Source organism: Triturus cristatus, chromosome 1_2 (assembly GCF_964204655.1).
Source record: "Triturus cristatus chromosome 1_2, aTriCri1.1, whole genome shotgun sequence".
NCBI lineage: Eukaryota > Metazoa > Chordata > Amphibia > Caudata > Salamandridae > Triturus > Triturus cristatus.
Window position 1 is genome coordinate 303,231,615 of NC_140580.1, and position 20,185 is coordinate 303,251,799.

Genomic DNA, 20,185 nt, shown 5'->3' on the forward strand with positions numbered 1-20,185 from the left:
ATCATGCACAGTATTTACAAGCGAGTGGGGTTTTCAGGTTTCAGTCTGTAATGCAAATACATTCAGCATCACTAAGGCTGGTTGCCCTTGCTGGAATGTAGGCAGCCACCCAGGTTACACATGGTGGTGGTCTGAAAAAGCAGTTTGGACATGTGCATTTAAAAAAATCAAAAAAGTGGTTTCATAATGTGTCAGTCTGTAAAAGTGATTTTCACTTGCCAAAAAAAAAGAGCAGTAAGTGTGCTTTCAAATTGGCAAAGAAATTTCGTTTTGGGACTAATGTGAAAACATGACTCTGTGTGGAAATAGGAATTACAGGCAGAGATTTATTGCGTTTTTTTCTGGTGATTTCACAGTTGCTTTAGTAGGAAAAAGGGGGAGCGATTTTTTGGGGGAAGAAGCAGACTCTTAGCACACACCCAGCTCCTTTCCATGTATAATCATGCACAGTATTTACAAGCGAAATTACGAGCGTTGCGAAAACCGTACGCTTACCGTAAGCTTACGGTACGCGTACTAAAAAATATAATAAAAAAAAAAAAAAAGTACTGCAAATAAATTTTACATGTTTATTTTAAAAAATATATAAAAAAAAAAAACATATTAAAGAATTTTAAAAATTTAGCCATAGTCTTTATAAAAGGTAAGAAAAATAAAAAAAAAATAAGTTAAAAAAAATAGAAGAAAAAAAAACCAATTAGCATTTAAAAAACCTTGCAAATTCACTGAAAAAACCATGGGTTTCACACACGTTATAGTTAGGAATTAGCATTTAAAAAACCTTAGAAATTCAGTGAAAAAACCATAGGTTTCACACACGTTATAGTTAGGAATTAGCATTTAAAAAACCTTAGAAATTCAGTGAAAAAACCATAGGTTTCACACATGTTATAGTTAGCTGGACATTTTACTCGTAAAAAACCAATGAAATTCCCCCGTTATAGTTAGTTCAGCTAACTATAACTCGCGCGCCCGCAATGCACTGCTGATGACGTCACATATTACATCACTCATGACATGGTCAGTGACATCACTCATGACATCACTGATGACATCTCAAATGACATCACTGATGACATCACTGATGACATCATCCTTGTGATAGAGTGGCAGACCTCCTCTCACCCTAATAAAACCTTTGATACACGCATTCAAAAATAGAGACTAAAATTTTCAAAACAAAGGACATACCAATAACAGTTACAACAACCTCTTCAGTAATTCTAAGATCCACATACACATCCACTCCTTCACCAACAGTCCTATACAGTCACTCATACATGTACTCACGTATCACATGTACTCATACACCTATACATCCTGTTACACAATGCCACTCATCCATAGAGCTACTCACAAACATAGTCACTCATGCTAATAAAGAATCAAACATACATTTACTTGCATATACAGTTATACACACACCACCACACTTACTTCTACGGAAACTTACACATACTTAGTCTTTTAAACAATCACTTATAGAAATACATACTTATTCATACAGGAACTCTTTCAATCTCTCACTCTCACATATACTCACATATATAAACCAATAGTCACATATACTAGTTTTAAACATATGTAGTTACTCATAAAGACACTATTGAGACAGTCATTCACTCACTAACACACCCATACACACATGAATCCACCCATGCAGTCCTGCACACATGCTCTGTTCAACACATACAAACAGTGAGTCACTCATTCATGCACCTATGCACTACGTCATACCCCCCACCGAACCATGCAGACACTCAGACTAATACTCAAAAAACCAACTAATAACCTATATAGACACCCATGTAGCTACTCACCAACCCATGCAGCCACTTATACACAAAGTGAAAAAATGAAACAGATATTTACATATTTAAATATTACTCACTAAGCCATGTATTCACTATGATACACTTAATCAGTCAGTTACACAATCAATTTTTCAAAAAGAAATCATCCATTTAGACAGTAATATACCCATTTATTCTTCTATCAACCTTGAGATATACATATATAAAACATATTTAATTTTCAGAAAAACACACATTCACTGGATGATGTTATCAGTGATGTCATGAGTGATGTCATTTGAGATGTCATCAGTGATGTCATGAGTGATGTCACTGACCATGTCATGAGTGATGTAATATGTGACGTCATCAGCAGTGCATTGCGGGCGCGCGAGTTATAGTTAGCTGAACTAACTATAACGGGGGAATTTCATTGGTTTTTTACGAGTAAAATGTCCAGCTAACTATAACATGTGTGAAACCTATGGTTTTTTCACTGAATTTCTAAGGTTTTTTAAATGCTAATTCCTAACTATAACGTGTGTGAAACCTATGGTTTTTTCACTGAATAGATATATATATGCTTTTAACTGCAATTTTCTCAGGAACTAATGAACAGATTTACACCAGACCTGCAAAAGGCACATCCCTGAACTGAGGACTACCTCTGTGCCAAATTTCAAGTAATTCTGTTCAGCCGTTCGGGCTGTACCTTGGACTAAAGGTCCTATGGAAAATTGCATGGGAAAAACGCGTTTTGGGACCCCCCTTTTTTCTCAGCCCCCGCTTCACGAATCCCCCCGAGACTTTCAGGGTAGGAGCGGAGCGCCCCACCTATTTTGAAAAATTCGAGAGGATTCGTCAACCGGCGCCAAAGTTATTCAAAATAGAATTTTCACATTTCCTATGGGAACACGGTCCTAACTATAACTATCTACTGGCGACCGCCAGTAGATATATATATATATATATATATATATATATATATATATATATATATATATATATATATATTCACTGAAAAAACCATAGGTTTCACACATGTTATAGTTAGCGGAAATTTTACTGATAAAAAACCAGTGAAATTCCCCCGTTATAGTTAGCGCAGGCAACTATAACTCACGCGACTGCAATCCTCTGCTGATGCTAATACTGTATTTAGACACTTATTTGCCCATGTCTTCTTCCATACATTTTTAGCTATACATATATTACAAATATTTTTTTTTCATAAAGACACATATGTCATCAGCAGAAGATTGCAGTCGCGTGAGTTATAGTTGCCTGCGCTAACTATAACGGGGGAATTTCACTGGTTTTTTATCAGTAAAATTTCCGCTAACTATAACATGTGTGAAACCTATGGTTTTTTCAGTGAATTTGCAAGGTTTTTTAAATGCTAAGTTTTTTTCCCTTATAATAAGCCCTGTACATTTGGTGGCCTTCGACCACCAAAAGCACAGGGGGTGGGGTAAGTGTGGATAGTGTTTTTTGCCCTTAACATAAGCCCTGTACATTTGGTGGCCTTCGGCCACCAAAAGCACAGGGGGTGGGGTAAGTGTGGATAGTGTTTTTTTTATTTTTATTTTTTTACCGTACGCTTACGGTAAGCGTACGGTAAGCGTACCCCGCGAAATTGCCGAAAAAAAAATAAAACCGTTTTTGCACTTGGGGGATGTTTGGGGACTCCCTCAACATGACTATGTGGGAGGGAGTTGTCAAAACAGCCCCTTTACATGTTTTTGGGCTTGATATTTTAAAAATCACTCTCAGTGCGAGAGACAAAATGGCGGCCGCCGCTTCCTGGTTTCGGCCGATTCGAATGTTTACTAAGATCTAAGAGCCAATCAGAATCGCGCTCGCGCACGCCACCGTACGCTTACCGTAAGCGTACGGTAAGCGTACCGTAAGCTGGCTCAGATATATATATTGATTTAAAGGCTATTTTCTCAGAATCTACTGAACAGATTTACACCAAACCTACAAAAGGCACTTCCTTGACCTAGGGACTACCTCTCTGCCAAATTTTGAGTAATTCTGTTCAGCCGTTCGGGCTGTAGCTCGTTCTAAAGGTCCTATGGAAAAATGCATGGGAAAAACGCGTTTTGGGACCCCCCTTTTATCTCAGCCCCCGCTAGACGGATCCCCCCGAGACTTTCAGGGTAGGAGCGGAGCGTAGCGCCCCACCTATTTTGAAAAATTTGCGAGGATTCGTCGACCGGCGCCAAAGTTATTCAAAATAGAATGTTGAGGTTTTCCTATGGAAACGTGGTCCTAACTATAACTACCTACTGGCTATCGCCAGTAGGTAATATATATATATATATATATATATATATGCAAAAAAGGAATCTCGAGCACTCACGGGGGGGTAGTTTTCGCAGCTTCGTTTATTTTGGCAAAAACAACAAACGCGTTTCGGAGCTAGTCCTTCTTCAGTGTTGTTACCAAATTCATCACAAGGTGCCATTTTATAAACACATGATCGCTTGTAAACATGAAAATAATAGAAGGGGAGGGGGTGACGGCCAGCATATCGCGAGCGCCATCTTGGAAAGGTCAAATCCTTACTCTTCATTAATGTTATATACAAAAGCAAAAGAACCGGGTTTCCTAAAAGCAAATAAAACGATCAATTCGTTCATGTGTTTTAAACACATTAACCCAAAGTGCAGGAAGAAGGATAACGTGTAGAAAGAACAAACAGAGGAGCAGAAAGAAGCCTTGTTGCAAAATCATCCTGTACCCTCAACGTTTTCAGACGGATACTGGTGGTAACTGAGTCTGACTAACCAGTCCTAGAGCCAGTGCTATGTTAAAAGACACTCAGAATACAGTGAAAACACCTACATACACTAGGGAACACTATGCGTTGGGGTCCCCCTGTGATCAGCATGACCTCCTCTGTAAGCCCCTAGTATATAATAGGGCAGGGGATTAAAACTACCTCTTAAAACGCGCCACAGGGACTGCTTGCACACGTCACCTCAGGCCCCATCCCCTCCCTTCACCACTGTGTTAACACGCCCTGTGGCCGTTTTTAGTTGGGAGATTAAGTTTATTTGAATCCTGAGGGTCCCTAGGGTCCAACTAGCCCACTAGGTACCTCCAGTAAGCGCCACAAATCTGCGTTGCAGAGAGGTGTAAAAAGTGGCACGGCCTGGACCACCTCTCTGCAACGCAGCTCAGTGGCGCTTACTGGAAGCACCTGGTGGGCTAGTTAGCCCCCAGGGGCCCTCAGGATTGAAGGGGAATTATTTCTCCAACTTAAAACACGCCATAGGGCGTGTTTGCACACGTCACCTCAGGCCCCGTCCCCTCCCTTCCCCACTGTGTAAACACGCCCTGTGGCCGTTTTTTAAGTTGGGAGATTAAGTCCCCTTGAATCCTGAGGGTCCCTAGGGTCCAACTAGCCCACTAGGTACCTCCAGTAAGCACCACAGAGCTGCGTTGCAGAGAGGTGTAAAAAGTGGCACGGCCTGGACCACCTCTCTGCAACGCAGCTCAGTGGCGCTTACTGGAAGCACCTGGTGGGCTAGTTGGCCCCCAGGGTCCCTCAGGATTGAAAGGGAATTATTTCCCCAACTTAAAACGCGCCACAGGGCGTGTTTGCACACGTCACCTCAGGCCCCGTCCCCTCCCTTCACCACTGTGTAAACGCGCCCTGTGGCCGTTCTAAGTTGAGAGATTAAGTCCCCTTGTATCCTAAGGGTCCATAGGGTCAAACTAGCCCACTAGGCGCCACAGAGCTGCGTTGCAGTAAGCGCCACAGAGCTGCGTTGCATAGAGGTGTAAAAAGGGGCGTGGCCTCAGAACACCTGTCTGCAACGCAGCTCCCTGGCGCATACTGGAGATACCTGTTGGGCTAGTTAGCCCTCAGGGACCCTCAGTATTGAAGGGGAATTAATTCCCCAACTTACAACTGGCCAGGGGGCGCGTTTGCAGAGTGCTGCAAGGAGGGGGCGTGGCCTCCAGCGCGATGCCGGTCTATTATTTGTTTTATTTTTTTAAGAAGGAGGGCTGTGTGGCCCCTTCTTTTTCTAATTTACTGGCCCTGGGGACCCATCCCCCAGGGCCTGCACCCTAATTTTTTTTGTTGAAAAAAATAAATTTGGCCCTCCCAAGGCCTTAATCGGCCCCGGGGACCCCAACCCCCGGGTCATTGCCTTTTTTTTTTTTATTCTTTAGGAGGGGTGTGCGTTGCCCCCCTCCTCAGGCCACTTATGGCCCTGGGGACCCCATCCCCCGGGGCCGGCCTTTGTTTTTTATTATTTTTAAAATATGTATATTTATAGAAACACCTAGGACATGCTGGACAAACCGTACGTACCTATCACCATGACGATTTGCGTGATATTCATTAAAAGGCGACTATGCATAGAATTAATCCACATGGAATATATTTACACCGCTAGTGAAGCTCTGACGTGTCTGACGCCCTATCGTGCCTAATCCCGGCGCCCCCGCCGGTGGGTACTCTCAAAGTAGACACCCTTGTCGTTTATTTATACAAACATGGGTAGCTATTGACGGGCACATTTAATATACACGCACGCCAAGCCATTCAAAGGGGATTCGACAAAAATTCGACCAAACTATGCAAGAAACCCCCCTCACGGTTAATAAAATACACATCCACCGCCGGATGTGTAATACTTTTTATTTTACTCTCTGGAAAGGAGACAAACCTCACTTGAGAGTCACAGCGTGCTCCTGGCTGAGCCCAATGCTGTTACACCCACCAGTGCCCGCCGAGTGCCTCACACCTCTGTGTTGTATTCCACCAGCTAGTGCGTATGCTATGACACTCTCTAGCCCATGTGCACTGTAACACCACCCCGTGAATATGTCATGCCACACTTGCCTTCACACGGGTTATATTGCCCCATCTAACGTGCCTTCCTCGATTCCTTTGTTATAACGCACAGCGCTATGCCATACATATTACAATCTGGGATCCATATCTTTGTCACAGTGCATATGCAACATTACACTCCCCAGCACATATTTTATATTACAACTTTAGAGACTAGTTAGGTTACACAACACTGCCCTGTGCATATTACACTCCAAGGCGCATATCGAATAGCACACGCTAGTGCCTGTGCTATCTCGCGCTCTCCAATGAATCTGTCATTGCGCACAATGTATTGCATATTATATTTCACGCCCCGGTTCATCTTATATCACACTTTTTAGTGCATAGTTTATACCATATACTATCTCTAGTTTTCATTTTCAATCGTGCTCTCAGGACTATGTTCTATATAACACTGTGTCCACCTACCCTTTTCACGGGCATTACATTTTGCTATGGGGGTGGAGGGTCAGGGGGTGTTTCTGCCAAGTGAGCCCGGAGTCACAGTCACAAACGTCCTCTTCTTCCTGAATAAAAGTGAGATTATGCTGCATACTTGTTCATATTTTAAGTAGTTCGCACAGACACACATTTTAAAAACAATAAAGCTCCTAATACCCACCTTCTCTGAACAGTTAGCATCCACCTCCTCCCTATCCTCTGTTGTCTGAATCCATGGACTAGCCTCCTCCCTCCTGCCATGCATGGTCTGATGTGCTGCCACTGCCCTCCATTTAGCATGATGTACCAGTCCACTCCTCCTGCCCTCCATTGCCCAATTCTATGGCCCATCATTGACCTCCTGCTTAGCCTCTGTGCTTAGCTTGCTGCCCCTATTCTCCTTCCCCCTGCCCTCCGATGTCTTTGTGCATGTCCCTGCTCCATCCTTTTTGCCCACCATGTTCCATGGACCTGCCACTCCTATCTCCTCTGAGTGTTCTGTTGAGCTCACCTCCACCCTGCCTGTCCACATGCCATGCCCCTATCCCCTTCCTCCTGTCCTCCATGGTCCATTTTACTGCCACACCCTTCTGCCCTCCCTGGTCTGTTGTGCTGCAACTGCTCCTCCTGCCTGCCCCGCGCGGTCTGGTGTGAGGCCCCTTCCCCTGAACTCTCTTGTCTGTGCCCAGGTCCTGACCCTCGCTTCTATCCTCCATGGTCCTTTGTGCATGCCCCTGCACCCTCCTTCTTGCCCATCATAGCCATTGTGCTGCCACTAACCCTCCCGCTTGCCATGCATGGTCTTCTGTGCTGCCATGGCCCCTCCCACCTTCCCTGTGTGGTCAGCTAGCTGCCCCTGACCCCCTCCCACCTTCCCTCCATGGTCTGTGTGTATGCCATCATAGTCTCGTAGTTGCTCTCCATGGTGTGTCTTGTTTCTAGTGCCCATCCTGCCTGACCTCCATGGTCATCTTGCTGCTCCTGCCCTGCCCCCTTGCCCCCAGCCCTCTGTTTCCATGTGCAGACCCCTATTCCCTCCCTCCTGGCTTGTCTGTTCCATTGTAATGCCCCTGATCCGTACCTCCTGCCCTTTATGGTCTGTTATGCTGCAGCTTTCTCTCCTGTCTGTCCATTATGGTCAGCTAGCTACCATTGCCTCTTTCCCCTCTGTTCTCTGTTGTCCATGTGCATGGTCCTGTCCCCTCCCTATTGCTTTCTATGGATTGTTGTGCTGCACTCCCGTCCCGCATGCGCTGTGTGGTGTATTGTGCTGCTTCAAACCCTGATGCCTGCCCTGTAGGGTCAGTTTGGTGCACCTCTCCATGTCCCGCCTGTCCTCTGTTATCCGAGTCCATGTACCTACCCCAATTCCTCCTGCCTACCATGATCCAATGTACCATACTTGCAAACATTTTGAACTTGGTAAGAGGGAGATTTGGAAAAAAAACTGGGGTATTGATTTTCCCCTTTGAGTTACATTGAAAAAGAGGAGATTGTAGACAGGAGACAGATCAAATAAAGCCCATTTGAGCTTAAAAACATTGGACGTTTCCTGGCTGAAACGGGTCTGTTGGCATGTATGGTTCTACTTCCACTGCCTCTTCCTTCTGCCCACAATGGTCTATTATATTGCCACAGCCTCTCTTTCCAGCCCTGTATTGTTGGTTTGTTGCCCCTGCCCCCCTTTCCACTGCCCTCCATAGTCTGTTGTGCTGCCACTGCCCTTCCTGCCTGCCCAGTGTGGTCAAATTGTTGCCTCTGCACTCTCCTACCTGCCTTCAATTTTCAGAGTCCGTGCCCCTGGCCTCTGCCTCTCAACAGTATCCCAATGAACAACTAGATTGCTAACATTCTATATTTATTACAAAAGTGTGGAACGCCTGACGTCATCTTGATGTAATCAAAACTGTAATACCTAGAGTATTTCCTGTAGAAATTACATATATGAGAGGGTCTTATTTGCATCAAAATTATGGTTAGTGCTCTAAAAAACTAAAATGAGGACATATTTTTGGAGTTTTCAAATAGCGACAAAGAACTTTTAAATTATTTGTAATCTTTATGTTTTTTTATCCAGTTGACCACTTGATTAAATGTTGCACCTAGGGGAGAGGATGTGGTGTTACTTCCAGAGCTGCAGACTTTGCAACTGGGAAACCAGGTTGGAGTTTCTGCTTCAGCTCAACATTCTGTGATTCTGGTCAAATCACTTAATCTCCCCATGTCTACAACCAAAATGAATTTAATCTTGTGTGATGTAACCAATGCTCATGTAAAGCACTCCAATACCTGACAAGTCTGCACTATATAAAACTGCAAATACACAAAAAATAAGTGTTTTGCACACTTCTGTCATTGGGCTACATGTGGGCTACATCTGGGTGATATTTGTACTGCATTTGGGCTCTTTTGTCTCTGGTGGCCATCTTGGGAGATTTATGTGTTATGAAGTTTCCTAATTTCCTCATTTACTGCAGTCTCCTGAGTAAGAAATGCTTTCAGTTTTTTACTTTGATTCCATCAAGAAGGTATTCAGATATGTCACACATTTGCCATAAATTCTGAATGTTAGCACTCTAGTTGCTCATTAGATCACTGTAGTAAAACTACTGCTCACCAGGGAAGTCTGCTGCTGGTATTCAAAGTGCATGTTTCAGTCTGCATGTCAGAATTTGTTTATGAAATAGAAGAGGATTTGAGAAGTCAAAATGTTCCCTAATTTTTCTTTCTGCAGAACTAATCATAATTTCTATGGCAAACTGAACCCCCTCATTTTGTTCCTTTGTAAATTAAATATTTTAAGTGTTACCACTTTATTCCAATCAAGATGGCTTCAGGTGTGCCATACTTTTGTCGTAAGTAAGACAGTAAGCGCTCTAGTTGTTCTTAAGAACACTCTGGGACATTCTGTCATTGGGCTATACTTGGGCTACGTCTGGGTGATATTTGGGCTACATTTGGGCTCTTTTGTCTCTGGTGGCCATCTTGGGAGATTTATTTGTTATGAAGTTTCCTAATTTCCTCATTTACTGCAGTCTCCTCAGTAGGAAATACTTTCAGTTTTTTACTTTGGTTCCATCAAAAAGGCATTCAGATGTGTCACACATTTGCCATAAATTCTGAATGTTAGCACTCTAGATGCTCATTAGATCACTGTAGTAAAGCTACTGCTCACCAGGCAAGTCTGCTGCTAGTATTCAAAGTGCATGTTTCAGTCTGCATGTCAGAATTTTTTTATGAAATAGAAGAGGATTTGAGAAGTCAAAATGTGTCCTAATTTTTCTTTCTGCAGCTCTAATCATACTTTCTATGGCAAAATGAACCCCCTCATTTTGTTCCTTTTTAAATTAAATGTTTTAAGAGTTACCACTTTATTCCAACCAAGATGGCTTCAGGTGTGCCATACGTTTGTCATAAGTAGAACTGTTAGCGCTCTAGTTGTTCTTTAGAACACTCTGGGAAGCTGCAGTAGAACACAAAGGAATCAACTGACAGTTTCTGCCCTTGTTGGATGTACATGCTTCACTGAGAATGTCAGACTTCATTCTCACATGACTGAGAAAGATAATGTGAATTTACAGAAAATATGCTCTCAGTTTAGCTTATAGATCACCTTCCAAACCTCTGTGGGAAAAGCATGAGAAAATAGTTTTCTCTCAAACATGATTCATGATATCACAGCAGAAGGCTTTTTCACATGGTAAAATCACCTTAGAACACACCACAATTCCTAAAATGAGTATGGTACCATCAACAAATGATTTATAATGTAACTACAGTCTTAAAACCTTCTATTAATTGCAATGCTTTTTAATGAGGTGCTATCATGTATATTGGTCCCAAGATGGCTGCCAACACTTCTTGGATGAAGTGCTGACAGCCAATCAGATCTCACGATGAGATGTGTGGTTAGGCTCCGCCCAGATATATATGTGATTTTACTTTTGATTTTCTCAGGAACTACTGAACGGATTTACACCATTTAAGCAAAAGGCACAAGTCTGAACTGAGGACTACCTCTTTGCCAAATTTGGTGTAATTCCGTTCAGCACTTCGGGCTGTAGCTGCGTCAACAGGTCCTATGGGAAAATGCATGGGGAAAACGCGTTTTGGGACCCCCCTTTTTTCTCGGCCCCCGCTTGACGAATCACCGTGAAATATATATGTATATATATTATCTACTGGCGGTCGCCAGTAGATAGTTATAGTTAGGACCGAGTTCCCATAGGAAATCTGAAAATTCTATTTTGAATAACTTTGGCGCCGGTTGACTTATCTTCGTGAAATTTTCAAAACTAATGGGGCGCTCCGCTCAGCTCCTACCCTGAAAGTCTTGGGGTGATTCATCAAGCGGGGGCTGAGAAAAAAGGGGGGTGCCAAAACGCGTTTTCCCCATGCATTTTCCCATAAGACCTCTAGTCAAAGGTACAGCCCGAACGGCTGAACAGAATGACTTGAAATATGGCAAAGAGGTAGTCCTCAGGTCAGGCATGTGCCTTTTGCATATATGGTGTCAATCTGTTCAGTAGTTCCTGAGAAAATTGCAGTTAAAAGTACATAAATATCTATATCTGATTGGTGGTTAGATGTCAGTCAACATTCCAATCGGACGAAATCAGGAAGTGTCGGACGCAATTTTGTGTGTGACAGTGAAAAAGAAAGGTGGAGAACGTGAAAAGGGGGCAGGGTAGAGAGTTCCTGACCCCCTAGCCTTTGTCAGGGGGTCCCTGAAGGACCCCAAAGGGTGAATAAACATTTTATTTTTTTTCAAAAAATCGCGGGGTGCGCGCACGGTGCGTGCACCCCCAGCCGCCATTTTGAGTTTTAGAGGCAGAAGAGAGCTAAAAACACAAGTGGAGAACGTGAAAAGGGGGCAGGGTAGAGAGTCCCTGACCCCCTAGGCCTTCTCAGGGGGACCATGAAAGACCCCTAAGGTCCCAAAAAAAAAAAAAATTCTAAATATTGCGCGGTGCGCGCACGGTGCGCACACGGTGGCAAAAAATTCATTAAAAAAAAAGAATCAAAAATCAAATTTAAATGTTTCGATGTTGGTTGGCTCTAAAAAGAGCTGTTGTGTTCATTGAGTGTTTTTTTGTACCTACAAGTAAGTACCGATGCAGAGTCTAAAGTTCAAGAGGAAGACTCTGTTCCCTTCATATGTGAAATGTACACCGTCTCCTCTATAAATGCCTTGCATGTTGTAACGCAAGTTGTTGTGCTATATAGAACCCATACCATAGTCTCTGAGGAAAGCAGAAACAGACTTATTGACGTGCTTTTTTGCTTTCTCAATCTGCGGACAATGTTGGTTGGACCAGTTCCACTTTTGCCTTTGCCATATATTAGAATATACAAAGGTAGTTTGTGTAAAAAGTGACATCAATTGCACAAAGGTGTCCTTAACAAGCATTTCCAGACCTACCCCAGTTAAAGTGCCTAGGTCATTTCCACCACAGTGCACAATTATAAGGTCAGGCTGTGGGAGATGTAGAAAGGATTTCACCAAAGGCATTAATTGGTGCCACTTTAACCCTCTCTGACCAATCCATTTAATGTCTACATTTGGCAAAGCAAGGTCTTTCACTATACCTCTTTTTTCCGCATACTTTTCACTCCAGTAGACATAGCTATGACCTACAATCCACACTGTGAACATCTTTCAAGGAGATCTGGATGCACTCAGAAGGTGTCTTTCAGTAGAATGGCAATATGAAAAGAAAGATAGTTGTACAATGGTGGCTTACATACTTTATTTTTAATAAAAATAACTCATTGGCTGTTTCAGACCATTCAACACTAAAAACTAGGCTGTATGTTTAAATTTTTAAAAGCATGTTTTGTATTGGTTCAGAAAAATGTGTTCCCACAGAAGATTACTTTGGATATGCTGTTAGGTTTGAAAAGTCAAGCACTCTTGCTCTTTGGATTAGAAACATTGTGTGCTGAACTTCTGACCTCTCTGCTCACACCAGTGTTCCATGATCTGTTGCTATGGTAGCAGGCAGAAGTCATGTTGGGGGTAGGAATCATTTGGAAAGGGTTGCAATTTGCAACCAATAGAAATGTGTGTTTCCATTAAAAAAAATGTGGGAAGCAATGTGATTTGAAGTTAACATGTATATGTGTGAAAAAAGAGAGGGAAATGTTGCCATTTAGTGGTTCTGGTGAGAGGAGTACAGCTCAGAGATTCTGGCTCTGATAATCTGCTGTGTGAGTGGCACATTTTTTTCTCAAATAACTACTTTTAAAGGTGAGTTATGAATTTGAGAGGGGATGTATGTGGTGCATTTTGATATAAATAATAGAAATGTGTTTCTTCTTTTAAAGTTGTGTTTTACATTTTATGTTTTGGAAGATATTTATCTGCCTTGAACTTGTAAGATATTATGGAGTATGTCTTCACCATAAGTTAAGGTGTACTGGTATCACCCAGGAATACTGTTTTGTGCCTAGAATCACATCATGAGTCTGTGTGCACACAGGATTTGTTTTCAGAGATTTAATTCGTGTTGCTCTTGTTCTGTAAGACTTGCACTCGTAGGAAAGGGGCAGCTTATTTCTTGAACTGTGATGGTTAGCATTCAGCAGAAATCACTATCTCACAGATGAGAGGCAAATGCTAACACATTTGAAAACAACAGGGTAGATTTTCCTTCCATTCCTGCAATGGGTGAGGTAGTTCCTACATGTTCAAAACTCCAATTAACCCTTACCACAGGTGATCTTACATACATCTCTGCAGTCTTCATGCAGCTGTGCAAGCGTCCATGCAGATCTCTCTTGCACCTGACAATACAGTCTCCAGAAACATACTCTTAGCACACAGCCAGCTGCTTCTCCTGCACTCCCATGCTTACTATTCAGCACTGTGTGGTATTTCAGATAGCAGTGTGTAACGCTAACACATTCAACATCACCAAGGCTCATTTCCTTTGCTCTAGTCTAATCACTCACCCAGGTTCCACATGCTCATGGTCTCAAGTAGCTGTTAGGACATGTGCTCTTTTCTGCCTCTCTAAACTATAAGGAAAATGTGTCAGGCTGTTACAGTAATTATCACTTGCTCTACCGCAGTAGTAAATGTGCTTTGAAATTGCCAATCAAATATCGTTTTCTGCCTAGAATCACACCATGAGTCTGTGTGCTCACAGGAATTGTTGTCAGAGATTTAATTTGTGTTGCTCTTGTTCTGTAAGACTTGCACTCGTAGGAAAGGGGCAGCTTGTTTTCTTGAACTGTGATGGTTAGCATACAGCACACATCACCATCTCACATATGAGAGGCAAATGCTAACACATTTGAAAACAACAGGGTAGATTTTCCTTGCAGTGCTGTAATGAGTGAGGTAGTTCCTACATGTTCATAAGCTCAATTAACCCTTACCACATGTGCTCTTACATACATCTCTGCAGTCTTCATGCAGTTGTGCAAGCGTCTATGCAGATCTCTCTTGCACCTGACAATACACAGTCTCCAGAAACACACTCTTAGCACACAGGCAGCTGTTTCTCCTGCACTCCCATGCTTACTATTCAGCACTGTGTGGTATTTCAGATAGCAGTGTGTAACGCTAACAAATTCAACATCACCAAGGCTCATTTCCTTTGCTCTAGTCTAATCACTCACCCAGGTTCCACACGCTCATGGTCTCAAGTAGCTGTTAGGACATGTGCTCTTTTCTGCCTCTCTAAACTATAAGGAAAATGTGTCAGGCTGTTACAGTAATTATCACTTGCTCTACCACAGTAGTAAATGTGCTTTGAAATTGCCAATCAAATATCGTTTTCTGCCTAGAATCACACCATGAGTCTGTGTGCACACAGGAATTGTTGTCAGAGATTTAATTCGTGTTGCTCTTGTTCTGTAAGACTTGCACTCGTAGGAAAGGGGCAGCTTGTTTTCTTGAACTGTGATGGTTAGCATTCAGCAGAAATCACTATCTCACAGATGAGAGGCAAATGCTAACACATTTGAAAACAACAGGGTAGATTTTCCTTCCACTCCTGCAATGGGTGAGGTAGTTCCTACATGTTCAAAACTCCAATTAACCCTTACCACAGGTGATCTTACATACATCTCTGCAGTCTTCATGCAGTTGTGCAAGCGTCCATGCAGATCTCTCTTGCACCTGACAATACACAGTCTCCAGAAACACACTCTTAGCACACAGCCAGCTGCTTCTCCTGCCCTCCCATGCTTACTATTCAGCACTGTGTGGTATTTCAGATAGCAGTGTGTAACGCTAACACATTCAACATCACCAAGGCTCATTTCCTTTGCTCTAGTCTAATCACTCACCCAGGTTCCACATGTTCATGGTCTCAAGTAGCTGTTAGGATATGTGCTCTTTTCTGCCTGTCTAAACTAAAGGAAAATGTGTCAGGCTGTTACAGTAATTATCACTTGCTCTACCACAGTAGTAAATGTGCTTTGAAATTACCAATCAAATATCGTTTTCTGCCTAGAATCACACCATGAGTCTGTGTGCACACAGGAATTGTTGTCAGAGATTTAATTTGTGTTGCTCTTGTTCTGTAAGACTTGCACTCGTAGGAAAGGGGCAGCTTGTTTTCTTGAACTGTGATGGTTAGCATACAGCACACATCACCATCTCACATATGAGAGGCAAATGCTAACACATTTGAAAACAACATGGTAGATTTTCCTTGCAGTACTGTAGTGAGTGAGGTAGTTCCTACATGTTCATAAGCCCAATTAACCTTTACCACATGTGCTCTTACATAAATCTCTGCAGTCTTCATGCAGTTGTGCAAGCGTCCATGCAGATCTCTCTTGCACCTGGCAATACACAGTCTCCAGAAACACACTCTTAGCACACAGGCGGCTGTTTCTCCTGCACTCCCATGCTTACTATTCAGCACTGTGTGGTATTTCAGATAGCAGTGTGTAACGCTAACACATTCAACATCACCAAGGCTCATTTCCTTTGCTCTAGTCTAATCACTCACCCAGGTTCCACATGCTCATGGTCTCAAGTAGCTGTTAGGACATGTGCTCTTTTCTGCCTCTCTAAACTATAAGGAAAATGTGTCAGGCTGTTACAGTAATTATCACTTGCTCTACCACAGTAGTAAATATGCTTTGAAATTGCCAATCAAATATCGTTTTCTGCCTAGAATCACACCATGAGTCTGTGTGCACACAGGAATTGTTGTCAGAGATTTAATTTGTGTTGCTCTTGTTCTGTAAGACTTGCACTCGTAGGAAAGGGGCAGCTTGTTTTCTTGAACTGTGATGGTTAGCATACAGCACACATCACCATCTCACATATGAGAGGCAAATGCTAACACATTTGAAAACAACATGGTAGATTTTCCTTGCAGTACTGTAGTGAGTGAGGTAGTTCCTACATGTTCATAAGCCCAATTAACCTTTACCACATGTGCTCTTACATAAATCTCTGCAGTCTTCATGCAGTTGTGCAAGCGTCCATGCAGATCTCTCTTGCACCTGGCAATACACAGTCTCCAGAAACACACTCTTAGCACACAGGCGGCTGTTTCTCCTGCACTCCCATGCTTACTATTCAGCACTGTGTGGTATTTCAGATAGCAGTGTGTAACGCTAACACATTCAACATCACCAAGGCTCATTTCCTTTGCTCTAGTCTAATCACTCACCCAGGTTCCACATGCTCATGGTCTCAAGTAGCTGTTAGGACATGTGCTCTTTTCTGCCTCTCTAAACTATAAGGAAAATGTGTCAGGCTGTTACAGTAATTATCACTTGCTCTACCACAGTAGTAAATATGCTTTGAAATTGCCAATCAAATATCGTTTTCTGCCTAGAATCACACCATGAGTCTGTGTGCACACAGGAATTGTTGTCAGAGATTTAATTTGTGTTGCTCTTGTTCTGTAAGACTTGCACTCGTAGGAAAGGGGCAGCTTGTTTTCTTGAACTGTGATGGTTAGCATACAGCACACATCACCATCTCACATATGAGAGGCAAATGCTAACACATTTGAAAACAACAGGGTAGATATTCCTTGCAGTACTGTAATGAGTGAGGTAGCTCCTACATGTTCATAAGCCCAATTAACCCTTACCACATGTGCTCTTACATACATCTCTGCAGTCTTCATGCAGTTGTGCAAGCGACCATGCAGATCTCTCTTGCACCTGACAATACACAGTCTCCAGAAACACACTCTTAGCACACAGGCAGCTGTTTCTCCTGCACTCCCATGCTTACTTTTCAGCACTGTGTGGTATTTCAGATAGCAGTGTGTAACGCTAACACATTCAACATCACCAAGGCTCATTTCCTTTGCTCTAGTCTAATCACTCACCCAGGTTCCACATGCTCATGGTCTCAAGTAGCTGTTAGGACATGTGCTCTTTTCTGCCTCTCTAAACTATAAGGAAAATGTGTCAGGTTGTTACAGTAATTATCACTTGCTCTACCACAGTAGTAAATGTGCTTTGAAATTGCCAATCAAATATCGTTTTCTGCCTAGAATCACACCATGAGTCTGAGTGCACACAGGAATTGTTGTCAGAGATTTAATTTGTGTTGCTCTTGTTCTGTAAGACTTGCACTCGTAGGAAAGGGGCAGCTCATATCATAGGATTTGAAAAGCTAAAAAAAAAATAGTAATATATTTAAATTACATAAAGGTATTTTTTTTTTTTGTTTCCTTTAGGTATTGCTGAACAACACTGAAATAAATTAAACATGCCTATAAAATCAAGAAAGAGAAAAGAACAGCAAAAACATCTATATTTGAAGACAACTGGACAACAGAAATTAGTTGAAGAACCTCATGTTGGAAAAAAGAAAAAGTCTTCTGGTAAGCAGACTAAGGATTTTTTTAAAAATATCCTTAAACGGGGGAGGAGCCTAGCGCTTGACCAAGATGGCCGTGTGAGCTTTGAGCTCCCGAGACCCTCGTGCCCTCCGTCGACTATCCTGTCTCCAATCCTGTTTGCATGCATGGCATCGTGCAGATGACTAGTCAGGGAGGCGATTGATGCTACCCGCGGTCGGATCGCCCACCGGGAACCGGAGTTATGCATGGCGGAAGATTGAGGCCTATCTCCGAAGGATGCCAGGGGCTGGAGTTGGCAGGATGCCCGGCCTCTAATTGAACAACAGCGGCCAGGCGAGGTGTGAACTACCGGACGGAGGTCTACATCCTTTCACTTTCACTTTCTCGTCCTTTGTTGGCCCTGCCCAGGGAGTGCTCTCGGCTGCCTTATTATTATTTGGACGCTCTGCACGCTACTCTGGTGGCCCATCGCAGGACTGCGCACTCCTGCCTCCTTTCGCTGAGAGAGGGTCGTCCTGATTGAACCGACCTGCTTGAGCCAACCATGTCGGGCAAAGCAGAGGTGGATCGGCCGAAGCCTAAGGCCACCAGGCGGGGAGCCTATACTCAGGCCAACAATATGGACCGCTACGCCCAGCAGAAGGCGTCACCGGGTGGACCGAGCCAGTCGCCGGAAGCACAGAAGGCTGCCTCACCCTTGGCCCCGGAGCTCTCGCTCCAGGATGTCATGGGAGCGCTCGACGGTCTGCAGACTTCGATTGGGAGACAGTTTGATGCCCTGGCGCACAAAGTGGATGCCATCTTGGTGGACGTTAATCTGATCCGTGCGGATTTGGGCAAAACGAATTAACGAGTTAAAACCCTGGACCTCAAGACCACGGGCCTCGCCGCTGATGTCTCGGAACAACAGACCGAGGTCCGTAAGTTGCGGACCGAGAGTGATCTTGCCGCCCGTCGGCTGGAGGACTTTGAGAGCCGGGCCAGGCGCAACAACGTGCGCGTTATAGGGGTCCCGGAGTCCTCGGACGAGACTTCTGTAGACCTGCTAGTGGAGGACTTGGTGCTTAATCATCTGCAGCCTAAGGGTCTTGGAAAGTTTTTCGCAGTTGAGAGGGCACATAGGGTGCCGGGTGGTAGGCCCAAGGTGGGAGCCCCACCGAGGCCGATTGTCGCCCGGCTCTTTCATTTTCGAGATCGGGACGCTATCCTGCAAGCATCGAGGGTGACGGGCCCGGTCCCCTTCCGGAACGCTTCGGTGAATTTCTATCCTGACTTCACCCAGCAGGTGCAGAGGCAGAGGCAGGGCTTCCTGGGGGTGAAGAGGCGGCTTCGGGAGAGGGAACTGAAATATGCCATGCTCTTCCCTGCGAGACTACGTGTGGTGTACGAAGACCGAACATTCTTTTTTGAGTCGCCTGTCATGGCCGAGGAATGGCTGGACGCTCTGCCCCGACGACGGACGGGAGAGGACACTGCCGCAGATGGGGACAGTGGCCGGGATGAACAAGGTTGATGTCTTCGGAACCGGACTGACTCGTTTTGACTCCAGTTAATGACTTGAACAGAATGCAGTAAATACGGAGGGTTGTGGGAGGACGAGGGGAGCTCTTTCCTCCCCTAGGATACTTTTTGTAGATTTTGGGTTCGGTAGGGCGACAGGCACACTGCAAGTTGGGGGGGCTTTGTAAGCTGCAGCAGGGGTGCAGGGTGGGGGGGATAGTTGGGATTTTGGGTTCGTTGTTGGGGGGTTTGTTTATGCAAGGCGTATTGACTATTTTCAGGGCCGTTCCATGGTGGCTCTTCGGGTGTGGGGTGGGCCTCCTTACGTTTGGGGATGGGGGGTAGGGGCTTAAGTGTTATTAGCTGGAATGTTAATGGTTTGGGGGATCGCATTAAGAGCGGGATTGTTTTGCAATTCTTGAAACGGTCATTACCGGATGTCGCCCTACTGCAGGAGACGCACCTTATAGGTAACATGTGCTATGCTCTTAATAGGAAGGGTTATAAATTCGTAGCACATTCGGGATTTTCCTCTGGGTCCAGGGGTGTGGGCATCCTAGTCAGAGCCTCGCTACCATTTGAGGTGGACTCCACCATTGTTGACGATAGGGGGAGGTTTGTGGCGGTGGCGGGGCGGTGGGAAGGAAGAACTTTGGTTTTAGTTTCGGTTTATGTCCCGCCGGCCCTGCAGGCCTCCACGTTTACAGATTTGGGTAGGGCTTTGCTGGATCTCCCGGGGGGTATGCTTGTGGTGGGGGGTGACTTCAATGCTGTCGGCTCTGGGCTGCTGGATAGATACC